General features: G+C 40.7%; 1 long non-coding RNA gene across 1 annotated transcript; it reads right to left on the reverse strand.

The window, feature by feature from the left end:
• Positions 1-11,726: 11,726 nt before the first annotated feature.
• Positions 11,727-13,112, reverse strand: LOC147376528 (uncharacterized). The gene is made up of 2 exons (XR_015161026.1): positions 12,905-13,112; positions 11,727-12,260 (listed from the first exon to the last, which is right to left on the reverse strand). It is a non-coding gene; the product is annotated as an uncharacterized LOC147376528 (long non-coding RNA).
• Positions 13,113-13,863: the final 751 nt, after the last annotated feature.

Consider the following 13,863-nt stretch of genomic DNA (forward strand, 5'->3'; position numbering starts at 1 on the left):
TCTATCCTGCCTTTTTTTTTTTTTTTTTGAAATGACATTTAGTGTTTTTTCAGACATTCTCAGTATACTCAAGGAATGAAGCTCCACGAGTCATTGACCCCGCCATTCAATCCATGGATATTTTTCTCTAAACAAAGAAACTAAGGATGACATAGAACCCATCAGGAATTTATTAGTATAATTTGTTGAAATGCAGCATCGCTTCAGCTAATACTAAGCACTAAGCCTTCCATGGGGGACCTTGAGTGCCCTGGGTATGCAGACATCTATAGGCACCGGTACTTTGTGACATTAAATGTTTCCCAACTGCTCTGAAGATCAGCTTACTAACACTGCTGTAAATTAGAGACAAGAGCTATACTTGCCTCAAAATTTTGCTATGGAAACAAAAAAATGTCTAATATAAGGCATGTGACATAGTCTGTTACCAAGTCCAAGCTTGTTCCGCTTGCTGCAGTGAATCTGAGATGAGGTGTCTAGACTAGGAAAAGGAAAAAAAGAAACGAAAAATTTCATTTTTCACCCAGGAATCAAACCCGAGTCTCCTGCACTGAAGGCAGATTCTTTTTTTTAGATGGCATATTTATTTATTTATTTATTTACTTTTGTGGCTAAATTCTTTTTTCAAATTTAAAGTTATTTATTTTAATTAGAGTCTAATTACTTTACAGTATTGTATTGGTTTTGCCATACATCAACATGAATCTGCCACAGGTATACATGTGCTTCCAATCCTGAACCCCCTTCCCACCTCCCTCCCCATACCATCCCTCTGGGTCATCCCAGTGCACCAGCCCCAAGCTTCCTGTATCCTGCATCGAACCTGGACTGGCGATTCATTTCTTGAAGGCAGATTCTTTACTGACTGAGCTATGAGGGAAGCCCATCTAGACTAGAAAGGGACTTTGTTCAGGAACCCACTGGCTGAGATAATGACGAGTTAGTGCCACCAAATAATCATCTGGGGTCTGGTTGCCAGGTGCTTTTATGGGTCAGGAATGGGGTGGAGGTAAGGAAACAAAGTAAAAGACTACTCAGTCCTTGCAAATTTCCTCTAGTATGGAAAGCCATGAAATTAAAAGATGCTTACTCCTTGGAAGAAAAGTTATGACCAACCTAGATAGCATATTGAAAAACAGAGACATTACTTTGCCAACAAAGGTCCGTCTAGTCAAGGCTATGGTTTTTCCAGTGGTCATGTATGGATGTGAGAGTTGGACTGTGAAGAAAGCTAAGCACTGAATTATTGATGCTTTTGAACTGTGGTGTTGGAGAATGCCAGGGACCAGCCCCGGCTGATCCAGGGTATTCGAAGTGGGGACGGCGTCGGCGACCTATTTATTTAAATATGTTATCAAAGATATAAAGAGTAATAGGATGAGGATAGCTCAGCAGGAAAATTTAGTGGAGAAAAGAGGCTGAGTAGCTTGGTTTACGCGGGACATCAATAAAACTTCAAGACAAGAAGTTTGCACCACTTACGTAGGCCGCAGGTGTCCTTCCGTTCTCCCGAAGGAGAGGAGACACTGAGGCCTCCCTGGTCGGATCTTAGAAGCCCAGGCATAATTAGCAAGCATGGCGGGTTCCGCGCTCCAGATGGAGACTCAGCCAGAATTTGAGAGAGAGAGTGACATGGGGAGACCAAGTTTCAGTGAACAAGGCCCGCACTTTATTTTCCAAAGTAGTTTTTATACCTTAAGTTGTGCATAGAGGATAATGGGGGAAGGGGTGGAGTCATGCAAGGACAGCAGTTCCTGGTCCTAATCGAAGCCAGGCTTTCAAACTTATCATATGCAAAAGTTCAGGTGAATTACATCATCTTCTGGCCAGGAGGCCTCTTAACATTTTAAGAAACTTCTCTTTCTCTAAAGGTGATTATTCCAAAGTCAGGCACCAGCCTCCAAAAAAGCACTGGACAAAGCTGCATTCCTATAGTGCAAAGGTGAGGTGGGCTCAATCAAGAAAAGAATTAACAAAAGGGTCTAAGGTTACAAACATTGAGGCTACTACTTACATTTCTATACACCCATTATATCAATCAATACACTGCCAAGGACACAGTAGGTAAGGAGTATGGAGACTTAGCAGCAAACATTGGCCCAATAAGTGAAAAACCCTTCACCAATACAATTTCTAATCAATCTTTTAACTACTCAAAGCAATCTGTGTTTAGACAGTTTAGAATATCTCCTGCCTCTCACAGTTGGGAGGCTCTGAACAATCACATGTGGCCGGAAAAACCTATTCAGGCAGGCTAGAGGATTTCCAAAGGAGTTTGTAGGTTGAAACACTGTCACACCCAGGAATCATTAACTGGAGCTGTAAGCTAACTATTTTTTCAGAGAGAGGTAGTGGGGGACAGCCCCCCATAAAGTCAGAGGTGTAGGTGAAAGCACAAAGCATAAAGTAGGCAGACTCTGGTTTTGGGGGTAGATGCTCGAGAATTTCCAGGGAGACGCCTGAGGCTTGATCCCGCCTTTGCATATGCCAAGCCTCCTTCCTCATGACCTTTGCCACGGGCGGAGCTCGCTCCCTGCAGGAGAAGACTCTTGAGAGTCCCTGGACTGCAAGGAGATCCAACCAATCCATTCTAAAGGAGATCAGCCCTGGGTGTTCTTTGGAAGGAATGATGCAAAAGCTGAAACTCCAGTACTTTGCCCACCTCATGGGAAGAGTTGACTCATTGGAAAAGACTCTGATGCTGGGAGGGATTGGGGGCAGGAGGAAAAGGGGAGGACAGAGGATGAGACGGCTGGATGACATCACCGACTCGATGGACGTGAGTCTCAGTGAACTCCGGGAGATGGTGATGGACAGGGAGGTCTGGCGTGCTGTGATTCATGGGGTTGCAAAGAGTCAGACACGACTGAGCAACTGAACTGAACTGAACTGATGGCAAGCCTCAGGCAAGGGAATATATGTTAGATTTGCTTCCTTACAGTCCCTCACAGGTAGACAGCTCAGGTTATCTCCCAAAAGCAGTCCATTATGAATGCTACAATAACAAAAGTGGCAAGATGAGGGTTAAAATCACAGAAGCTGATCCAGCGTAAATTCAAAATTAACTCTTTCTGGTTACAATGCCCACGGAAATATGAGCCCCATATATATGATAAAGGGTTAATTTTCAAAGTATGTAAGGAGCTCGTACAACATAATAGAAACAAATTTAAGAACCTTAATTTTAAATAGGTAAGGGACTTCAATAGAGCTTTCCTTAAAGAGGACATATATATATATATATATAACAACAGGTACATGAAAAGGAGTTTAATATCACTGCTAATCATCAGGGAAATGCAAATCAAAACCACAATGATGTATCACTTCACACCTTGAAAATGACTAGAATCAAAAAAGCAAAATAGCAAATGTTGTTGAGATTATTTATGGAGGAAAAAAGAACCCTTGTACCTGGCAGTGGAGGGCACAATGGTGTGACCATTATGAAGAATATGAAGGTCACTCAGAAAGTTAAAAACAGAAAGAACAGAACTACCATAGGTTTCACCCATTCTACATCTAAATCATTGACCCAAAATAATTTAAATCAAATTTAAATTGATTTAAATTAAGACATATTAGCACTCCCAAGTTCACTGCAGCAGTACTCACAGTAGCCAAAGTGTGGTAACAAACTAAATGTCCATCAACAGATGAGTGGATAAGTAAACTGTAGTATATACATACAAAGGATTATTATTCCTTCTTGAAAAGAAGGAAATCCTGTCCTATGACACAACATGAACTCACCTGGAAGACATTATGCCAAGAGAAATAAGCCAGAAACAGATGGACAAGTACCACATGAATCCCCTTATATGAGGTATCGAAAAGAGTCAAGCTCATGGAATGAAGAATAGAATAGTAGTTGTCAGGATCTGGAGGATGGAGGCATGGAGTAAAAGGGTGTTGCTTATCATTGAAAAAGACTCTGATGCTGGGAGGGATTGGGGGCAGGAGGAGAAGGGGACGGCAGAGGATGAGATGGCTGGATGGCATCACTGACTCGATGGACGTGAGTCTGAGTGAACTCCGGGAGTGGGTGATGGACAGGGAGGCCTGGCGTGCTGCGATTCATGGGGTCGCAAAGAGTCGGAGATGACTGAGCGACTGAACTGAACTGAACTGAATCAATAGGTATTGTGAAATGAAAATCTCTACTGCCAAATCAATAAACAAGAAATGTCTTACGTTGAGATCTTTAATCCATTTTGAGTTTATTTTTGTGTATAGTGTTAGAAAGTGTTCTAGTTTCATTCTTTTACAAGTGGTTGACCAGTTTTCCCAGCACCACTTGTTAAAGAGATGTCTTTAATCCATTGTATATTCTTGCCTCCTTTATCAAAGATAAGGTGTCCATATGTGTGTGGACTTATCTCTGGGCTTTCTATTTTGTTCCATTGATCTATATTTCTGTCTTTGTGCCAGTACCATACTGTCTTGATAACTGTGGCTTTGTAATAGAGCCAGAAGTCAGGTAGGTTGATTCCTCCAGTTCCATTCTTCTTTCTCAAGATAGCTTTGGCTATTCGAGGTTTTTTGTATTTCCATACAAATTGTGAAATTATTTGTTCTAGCTCTGTGAAGAATACCGTTGGTAGCTTGATAGGGATTGCATTGAATCTATAAATTGCTTTGGGTAGTATCGATGCATGATACTGGATGCTTGGGGCTGGTGCACTGGGACAACCCAGAGGGAGGGTATGGGGAGGGAGGAGGGAGGAGGGTTCAGGATGGGGAACACAGGTATACCTGTGGCGGATTCATTTCGATATTTGGCAAAACTAATACAACATTGTAAAGTTTAAAAATAAAATTAAAAAAGAAAAAAGAAAAAGAAATGTCATAGCCATCAGCGATTTCTGGCCTCCAAATGTGAATGCAGGCTCCCAAAGCTCAATCCAGCACATGCCGCCACCTGCCATGGTGATTGCTGAGGAGCTGGGGGAACACAAGGAGCAGCCATCTGGCACAGCTGCCACTGCTTAAGGTGAACAAGGAAAAAGGATTTGGCCCAGATAGGTGAGGTACATATGAAAACAATGAATTCAGTGAGTCCAGAGGCTTGAGTCTTCCCACACATCCAATGCTAAATTGCTTATTTGATACCTGCTCTTTGATGTTCAGACTGCCTGCTCCCTTTGCTGTAAATTGTATGCAGCCTGACTCCCACTCCATGTTCCAAGGGGAACACTTTTCTCAGAGCTACTGAGATGCTGTCTCCTGGGCTTGGAGTCCTAAACTTTCCCACCAGATAAAATAAAAGTCTCCTTTCAGGTTGTGACTATATTTTTTAGTTGACAGTATAAAATTTCAGTCCTGAAAGGTATCAGTTCTAGAGATCTGCTTGCAACATCAAGCCTGTGTAACAACACTGTATTATACACTTAAAATACTGTTAAGAGAATACACCTCATATTAGGTATTCCTAACACAATAAAAATTTTAAAAAAAGTAAATTGATACAGCTACTATGGAGAACAGTACGGAGATTCATTTAAAAACTAGGAGTAAAACTACCAAATGGCCCAGTAGTTGCCCTGAGAAAACCGTGATTCAAAAGGTCATGTGTACCTAGTGTTCATTGCAGCGCTATTTACAATAGCCAGGACATGGAAGCAACCTAGATGTCAGTCAACAGAGGAGTGGATGAAGGTGTTGTGGCACATACATATAATGAAAAATAACTCAACCAATAAAAAGGAATGAATCTGAGTCAATTGAACTGAGGTGGACAAATCTAGAGCCTTTTATCCACAGTGAGGTCATTCAGGAAGAGAAAAATAAATATTGTATATTAACAGATATGTATGGAATCTAGAAAAATAGCCCTGATGGACCTCTTTCAAGGGCAGGAATAGAAATGCCGATGTAGAAAACAAACTTGTGTGCACATGAGGGAAGGAGAGGGTGGAACGAATTGAGAGAGTAGCACTGATATACAGGCATTGCCGTGTGTAGATTAGATGACGATGCAAAGTTGTTTTATAGCTCAGGGAGTTCAGCCTAGTGCTCTGTGACAACCTAGAGGGGAGGGATAGGGGGCAGTGGGGTGGAAGTAAGGCTCACAGTGGAGGAGATATATGTGTACTTAGAGCTGATCCACATTGTTGCATGGTAGAAACCCACAGAACATAGTAAAGCAATTCTCTTCCAATTAAAAATAAATTTAAAAATTATATATGTCAGCTCTAAAGGCTAGAAAAACTGATAATTATGAATAACTACTCAAAATAACTGATCAATAATGTCAAAGATGCTCTAGATCTTATAAAGAATCGCATTGTGTAGACTGTTTCCCTCGCTAAGACCCCTGCCTGCTCCTCTCTTTCTTCTAGCTGTATCACTGCTAGTTAGAAGGTCAGTTGGAAGGCACTTGAAGAATCCACATCTTTTTACTAGTAACAGAGGTCTTCCTTCTCCACTGCCTGAGGGAAGATTTCAAGCATGTGCTCTTGCCTGAAAGGAGACCGTGTAGCATCTGCTGTGTTTCTATCTTGACTGGGCTGATGTAGTTCAGAAAAAGATCAGTGGCATAAACCGGGTGTTTGAAGAGGTAGGAACTTCTTTAGACTGAGTCCTGCTCCTGATCTCTTTCTCAGTCTCTCAGAGAACCAAGATGAGGACCGCTGTTCCCGCCCAGTCCTCTGAGATTGCACAATGCAGTAACCAGGATCACCATTAAGAAATAGACGCCCTTCAGGAATCCTGGAAGGAACAGCAATGTCTTGGGATGGATTAGGTGCTTTCACAACAGTCTTTTCATGATGAAGTCTTAGGAACTAGGTGGTACCTGCTGGAGTAAGAGAATTATCTAGGGAATATGTGACTTAGTTTTACCAACATAATTTTATATTTGCTTATCTTTCTCCATGAATTACTAATAGATTTCAATATATTTTTACCAATAAATTCTGTGGGTTGTCACTTACGCTTGGTAAATTGAAGGAGGATTAGTTTTTCTTAAGAAAAAGGTGTCTAATGAGGTTGCGGACTTAGAAAGAGGGATAATTAGTTCTTGATAACAGAGAAAGTGACTCAAGGACAAATGGTCCGCATTCTTTCCAAATAATGGATATTTTTTCATATAATGGATGTTTTCCATTTTACAAATGGGCATTTGTACCAAACCGAATCTCTGAATCCCTTGAAAATCGTGTAATATCTACATGAGAGTTTGCTAGATTTATCTCAGAAACTAGTAACAATGGTTATCTAGGAAAGAAGCTGACTGTTGGGGAATGAGTAGAAGAGAGGCTAAGTAAGCCATGAGGTAGAAAAGAAATCATCAGCAAATATACATGCTCAAAGAGTTATGGAGCACTGCCTCTAAAATTCCAAAGGAAAATGTTTTTTGAACCTACAATGTTACATGTAGCCAAACTATTAATCAATTATGAATAAAATAATATAATTTCCACAAATATATTTTCTGATAGCTTCTTGAGGTTTTGCTCCTACAAAACAAAGGTTAAAACTCAAATTGAGAAAGACCCAAAATGCAAAAAAAAAAAAAAAAAGCTATGGACATAATTGAGAGTAATAAGAGAATGAAAGCCCTAGGGTGACAAGTGTTGGGGAAACCTACAGATCATCATGATTCTACTGAGACACTTTGTCAAGGATACCAGAAATTATATTTCCAGTTGGAAACTCTATTTAATATAAGGACAGAAAGAATGACAGGCCAGTTAATTTAAAGATATACAGTAGTCAATACTGTGGTGGTAATTGATTATCACTCTACTCTCTGGAAAGGAAAAAATTGTATGTGTAGACATTGAATTCACAGCATAAAACTACACAAACTACATATTCATTACACTGAACTCTTAAAAAATTTATTTTTAGTTGGAGGGCAATTGCTTTACAATGTTGTACTGGCTTCATGCAGTAACATCAATCAGCCACAGGTAAACATATGTCTCCTCCCTCTTTGACCTCCCTGCCCCCTCCCACGCCGTCCCATCTCTCTAGGTTGTCACGGAGCACCAGATTGCATTCCTTGTGTCATACAGCAAATTCCCACTTTCTTTCTATTTTAGGTATGGCAATGTAGGTTTCCATGTTCCTCTCTCAATTCATCCCATCCTCTTCTTTCCCCACTGTGACAAGTCTGTTCTCTACGTCTGCATCTCTCTTGCTACCTTGCAACTAGGTTCATCAATGTCATTTTTCTAGATTCCATATATATGCAGCAATATATGATATTTGTTTTTCTCTTTCAGACTTGCTTCACTCTGTATAACAGGCTCTAGGCTCATCCACCTCATAGGATTGACTTAAATTTGTTCCTTTTAATGTTGAGTAATATTTCATTGTATACATGTACCTCAACTTCCTTATCCATTCATCTATGTTGCTTCCATGTCTATTTTCAATATTGCTGTGATGCATATTGGGATACATGTACCTTTTCAGTTATGGTTTCCTCAGAGTATGTGCCCAGTAGTGGGATTGCTGGGTCATTTGGTAGTTTTATTCCCTAGTTTCTTACGGGATCTCGATACTGTTCTCCATAATGACTGTATCAGGTTACTTTCCCACCAACAGTGCAAGAAGGTTCCCTTTTTCCTTTTCTCTTTGAAGGCTGAGCTCTGAAGAATTGATGCTTTTGAACTGTGGTGTTGGAGAAGACTCTTGAGAGTCCCGTGGACTGCAAGGAGATCCAACCACTCAATCCCAAAAGAAATCAACCCTGAATATTCACTGGAAGGACTGATGCTGAAGCTGAAACTCCAATACTTTGGCCACCTGAGGCAAAGAGCCAACTCAATGGGAAAGACCCTGATGCTGGGAAAGATTGAAGGCAGGAGGAGAAGGGGGCAACAGAAGATGAGATAGCATCTTGGATAGCATCACCTATTCAATGGACGTGAGTTTCTGTAAACTGCAGACAATAGTGAAGGACTGAGAAGCCTGGCCTGCGGCAGTCCACTGAGTTGCAAAGTGTGGGACATCGCTTAATGACTGAACCACAACAATGTCAAAGAGTGTTCTTTCTATGTTTTCATCTAAGAGTTTTAGGGTTTATGGTCTTACATTTAGATCTTCAATCCATTTTGAGTTTATGGTGTTATCTTTGTGTATCAGCTTCCTTGGTAGCTCAGATGGTAAAGTGTCTGCCTGCAATGTGGGACACCCAGGTTCAATCCCTGGGTTGGAAAAGGAAATGGCAACCCATTCCGGTACTCTTGCCTGGAAAATTCCCTGGATGGAGGAGCCTGGTAGGCTACAGTCCATGGGGTAGCAAAGAGAGGGACATGACTGAGCGACTTCACTTTCACTTTTCACTTTCATGCATTGGAAAACAAATGGCAACCCACTCAGTTTTCTTGCCTGGAGAATGCCAGCGATGGGGGAGCCTGGTGGGCTGCCGTCTATGGGGTCGCAGAAATCGGACATGACGCGAGTTCACTTTCTATGGTGTTAGGGAGTTTTCTAATTTCATTCTTTTACGTATAGCTGGTCAGTTTTCCCAGCACCACTTACTGAAGTGTCTATCTTTTCTCCTATGTATATTCTTGCCTCCTTTGTCAAACATAAGATGTCCATAGGTGCATGGCTTTATCTGGGCTTTCTATCTTGTTCCTTTGGTCTATATTTCCAGTTTTGTACCAGTACCATACTGGCTTGATGACTGTAGATTTGCAATACTACACATTTTTAAATTAATCTTAGTTATTAACATTTTAAATCAATTTCTCAAGTCCAGACAATCCACCAACAATTAATCAAGTCCAGATTTGTAGCATTGTCCAACAATTGTCCCTCATAAGCTTGAAAGAACACACAACTTGCTGTGCCAGCAGACTGTAAATTCCCAAAAGAATGAGGAAGAGGAACAGGAAGAAGAGACAAAGAAGATAGAGGAGTGGGAAGAGCAGACAACTTAAGATGCCAAAGCAAAAATCTAATACAGGAAAGATATAGGCTAAATATGCTGCAAACTATAAGATTATCACAACTGTAATGAGAAAAGTACTGCTTCTTTAAGTGGCATAGGGGCCAAGGCATTAAATTCATAGATTAAAAAGTAACCACACTGACAAAGTATGCTCATGGGCTGAGCAGTTCTGATGCACTGGCAGTAACATCTGATCCTCATTGTGCTTTCTGTGTGCTGACCGACTTCTAAATGCTTTATATATACATATAAATGTAAGGTTCACAACTAACCTATAAAATGAGTACTATTATTATTCCCACTTTTAAAGTGAAGAAAATGAGAACTTAAAATGAGACACAGAGATCTTAAGCAATTACCCAAGATAATTACCAGTTGTTACTTAGAGGAACCATGAAGTGAACTCAGGAAGGCTGGCTATAGGATCTGTGATCTCAGAAACATGATTGTGGTCACTTCTAGTGGAGAAAGTATGAGATGCAATTTATTTAGGAAACGTGGGTCTTTTGAAGGGTTGGTAATGTTTTTTTCTTATCTTCGTGTTTCTTGACAATAAAGAGATCAATGTATAATTACCCATTCATATAGCAAAGCTTTATGAACTTTCTGATTATGTTGATCATGTTCTCCTAAAATCATACAAAATTTTATTTTTTGTTTTCTTTTTTCTTGTTTTTCTTCAAGACAAAATTGGGGAGGGAATCATGTCAATAATATTAGGCCAGAGCCCTGTTCAAGAGTACAAAGTCAACCCTCCTAAAAATAAAATCACTTCTTCTTAGTGTTGGAAGCACAACAACAGTAAAATTCTTTACGCATTTTTTACCTATAAGGTGATTGAAATTAATGGAGTCAAGTTCCCTCTAATATGAGAACATGTTTAATAATAGACCTGCTTTTCATATAGTCACTCTCATGAAATACATTATTTTTGCCAAAGAATTAATATATTCCTCAGCCCTTTTAACCATTAAGAAAAAAAGTCTTCAAAAGATCATATGTACTTTCAGTTAAAAGAAAACAGATGTAATAGTAGAGAATTACATTGAAAGTTGAGACTCTGAACTTCAGTATAGTATGACTAGAAAACTGTGAATGAATTATTAAAATCTTTGATACATCTTTCAGATCCAATGCCTTCAACCCCGTTTGGAGACATTGTCTCTCTGATGACTGTTCTCCCTGCAGTTACTCTGCCCTGCCTCAGCACTCACCATCTCCTCTCATAGGTACATGTACCCCAGATACTCAAGGCTCACTCATCTCTTCACTCAAGTCTTTGCCCTAAAAGCCACTTTGGAAGAGCTTTTCTACACAGTTGTCTCTAACATTCCCCCTGCATCACTATAATTTGCCTTGTATGTGCACGTGTGTGTGTGTGCAAAATCCCTGCAAAAGTTTTGATGGAAAAAGGACTTTGGGCAGCATCCTCATGTCCCTAGCACATAAGAGACTGCTTGGCATGTGTTAATAATGGGGAAACATTTGTGAATAAATTAATTTCTATGAGTACATGGAATTGAATAGATTCTTGCCTACGGGTTTTACAAATAAGGGACCTGAGACTGAGAGAATTCAATTCTTTTCAGGGTCTTCAAGATAGAAAGATAGAAACAAGTCAGAAACCAATGAAGGAATTCTTTGATGGATCCAGTGCAAAAGACATATTTCAGACAAAGCTGAACTCAATGATGGAAAAGTCTAATTCTGATAATCCAAAGGGAAGGAAAAGGAATGCTCAGAAGAATACATGTAGCTGACAGAAGAGAGGAAATACACTATATGCAAAAAAAAAAAAAGAAAGAAAAATACATAATGGGCTATGAATATGTTTTATTGGAGAACCAAAGGAATAGACCCACTAATTGCTCATGGGGTAGATATCACAACAGGGATTACAGATGGGCACATGGCACAGAGAGTACAATCGATGATCCTGCTGCTCTTCTTCCAACAACGTGGTGTCAGCTTCAGGCAGCAAGCCTTTCCTCTGTCTGCTGTCGGTTGAGGAGGGAGATTAAGGAAGATGCAGTCTGTCCCCATGGCCAAAGGGAGGAAATGGAAGAGCCAGGATCTTGTTCCTTGGTCCAGATGAAATCTGGTGCTATTACTTCCACTTGGGTGGACACTTCTGCTCACATGGTGGGCATGGTGGTCCTGGAGGGCATTTCTTCTGGCTCAGTGGAGGTGGGCATGGATGAGGTGGGCAAGGCTCATGGCACTTGGGTGGGCACACTTTTGGAGGTGGATGGCAGGGCTCCTTGCACTGATGGTGATGCTGATGCTGATGCTGATGCGGATGGGGATGAGGATGCTGGTGGTGAGACATCCTTCCTGGGTCTCAAGGAATCTGAAATACAAACAGACAACTTTCTTAATACCTATGAGTCTGATTGGTAGAACATTTAGCTGTGCCAACAACCCTCCCATCACTAAGGACTCTTCTGGATTCCTAATGCAGACTTTATGTTTTTTCAGAGCTACTTCACCCTTCATTTTTAGTATCTCTTGCCCTCAGATCTTAGTCTTTTCTGATTAACCTTTGCTTCTACCACTTTCTCAAACAAAATTACCTACAAGGTGTTGTATGAATACAAACATACTCTGAAGTATAAGCTGGATAATAGACTTGTAGCCAATCCCCAAACAAATCTCTACTTATTTCTCCCATGAGGTCTTGGTTGCTGGCCAAGCTGACCTGACTGTGGGCTTCTGAGGAGAATTGGATGCTGAGAAGTGTGCATTTGGAACTAATGTGTGCTGTGCTGTAGCACAGTATCTTACTGTCTCTCAGGTTAAGACTGTGCCTCTGACTCCATTATCTCCTCACATTTAAGATTGCATTCATGACCAAATATCAAAAATTTACCCCTAAATCCTCATTATCTTCTTTTTCCCATACAGAGCTCTTATTGCTTCAATTAACACCACTTCTACCCCTGGATTAATCCCAACACCCAAGTTCCATAAAGATCTCTTAAGAGTTGTACTCACCAGAGGCTCCAAAGAAGACCTATGACCGTCACGACAATGACAGCACTGTGATGGAGATTCTTTTTATAAGGACCAGGCAGCTCCACCCAGGGGGGATACCCCAGGACTGGCATGATGCACTTGTTTCCCATCCCAAATTCCACATGATTGCAATCTCAAAAATCAATGCCCCAGTCATACTGATATCACACAGTTCCCTTGTCCGTGGACTTGCTCACCCTTCAGTGAGGAATTACAGAGTGATTCATTTAGACTTTGTCTCATACTTCCTCTCCCTGTGTCATGCGCCATAGGAAATATGAGGAATGCTTGAGAATGGTGCTATTCTTCCATAGTTAGAAATGTTGTTCCCCCTCTTGCCAGCTCCCCACGCATTGGTACGTAAAACTTACTACCCCATTCCATTTCTTGTGTCAGCATCCAGCTTTTTTTCCATTGATGACAGAGACCAGAGTTTCCTAACTGCATGTATTTTAACTCCTACCTCCAGCTTTTCTAAACTCGCCTTGTACCATATACTACTCTTGACATATAAGTGACTTAAACCTGGCCACAAAATGTACCTTGATTTTTAAGTGCAAGCAGTCTCATGTCAGATGTGCTTTCACATGGCTCCATACACGGACTTGAACAGGACAACGTGATCCCTCAGTTTCTTAGAACATAAATCACAAGCTCTGATCCCTTCTTGAAGCTCTACTTTTGCAGGTTTATGCACTGATCTGAACTCTGCAGACCCATGATCTGAGTCATTTATGGTCTACTAGAAACCCAAATTCCTCTCCTCTCATTATCTTCAAAATGAACTCAGTGTCTGGGCTATATGCATTTAGAAGCTTTCCCACTAATACTCCCTAAATATCTTGGACTTCTTTCCCCTACAGCAGTTAATTCAATTGACTCGATCAGGTCCTTTATTTTAAGTGACACTTAGTGTGTTTTCAGACATTCTTAGTACA

The sequence above is a fragment of the Bos grunniens genome, chromosome 3, assembly GCF_055505025.1.
Source record: "Bos grunniens cultivar Pamir isolate PY7600 chromosome 3, Bosgru_T2T1.0, whole genome shotgun sequence".
Classification (NCBI taxonomy): domain Eukaryota; kingdom Metazoa; phylum Chordata; class Mammalia; order Artiodactyla; family Bovidae; genus Bos; species Bos grunniens.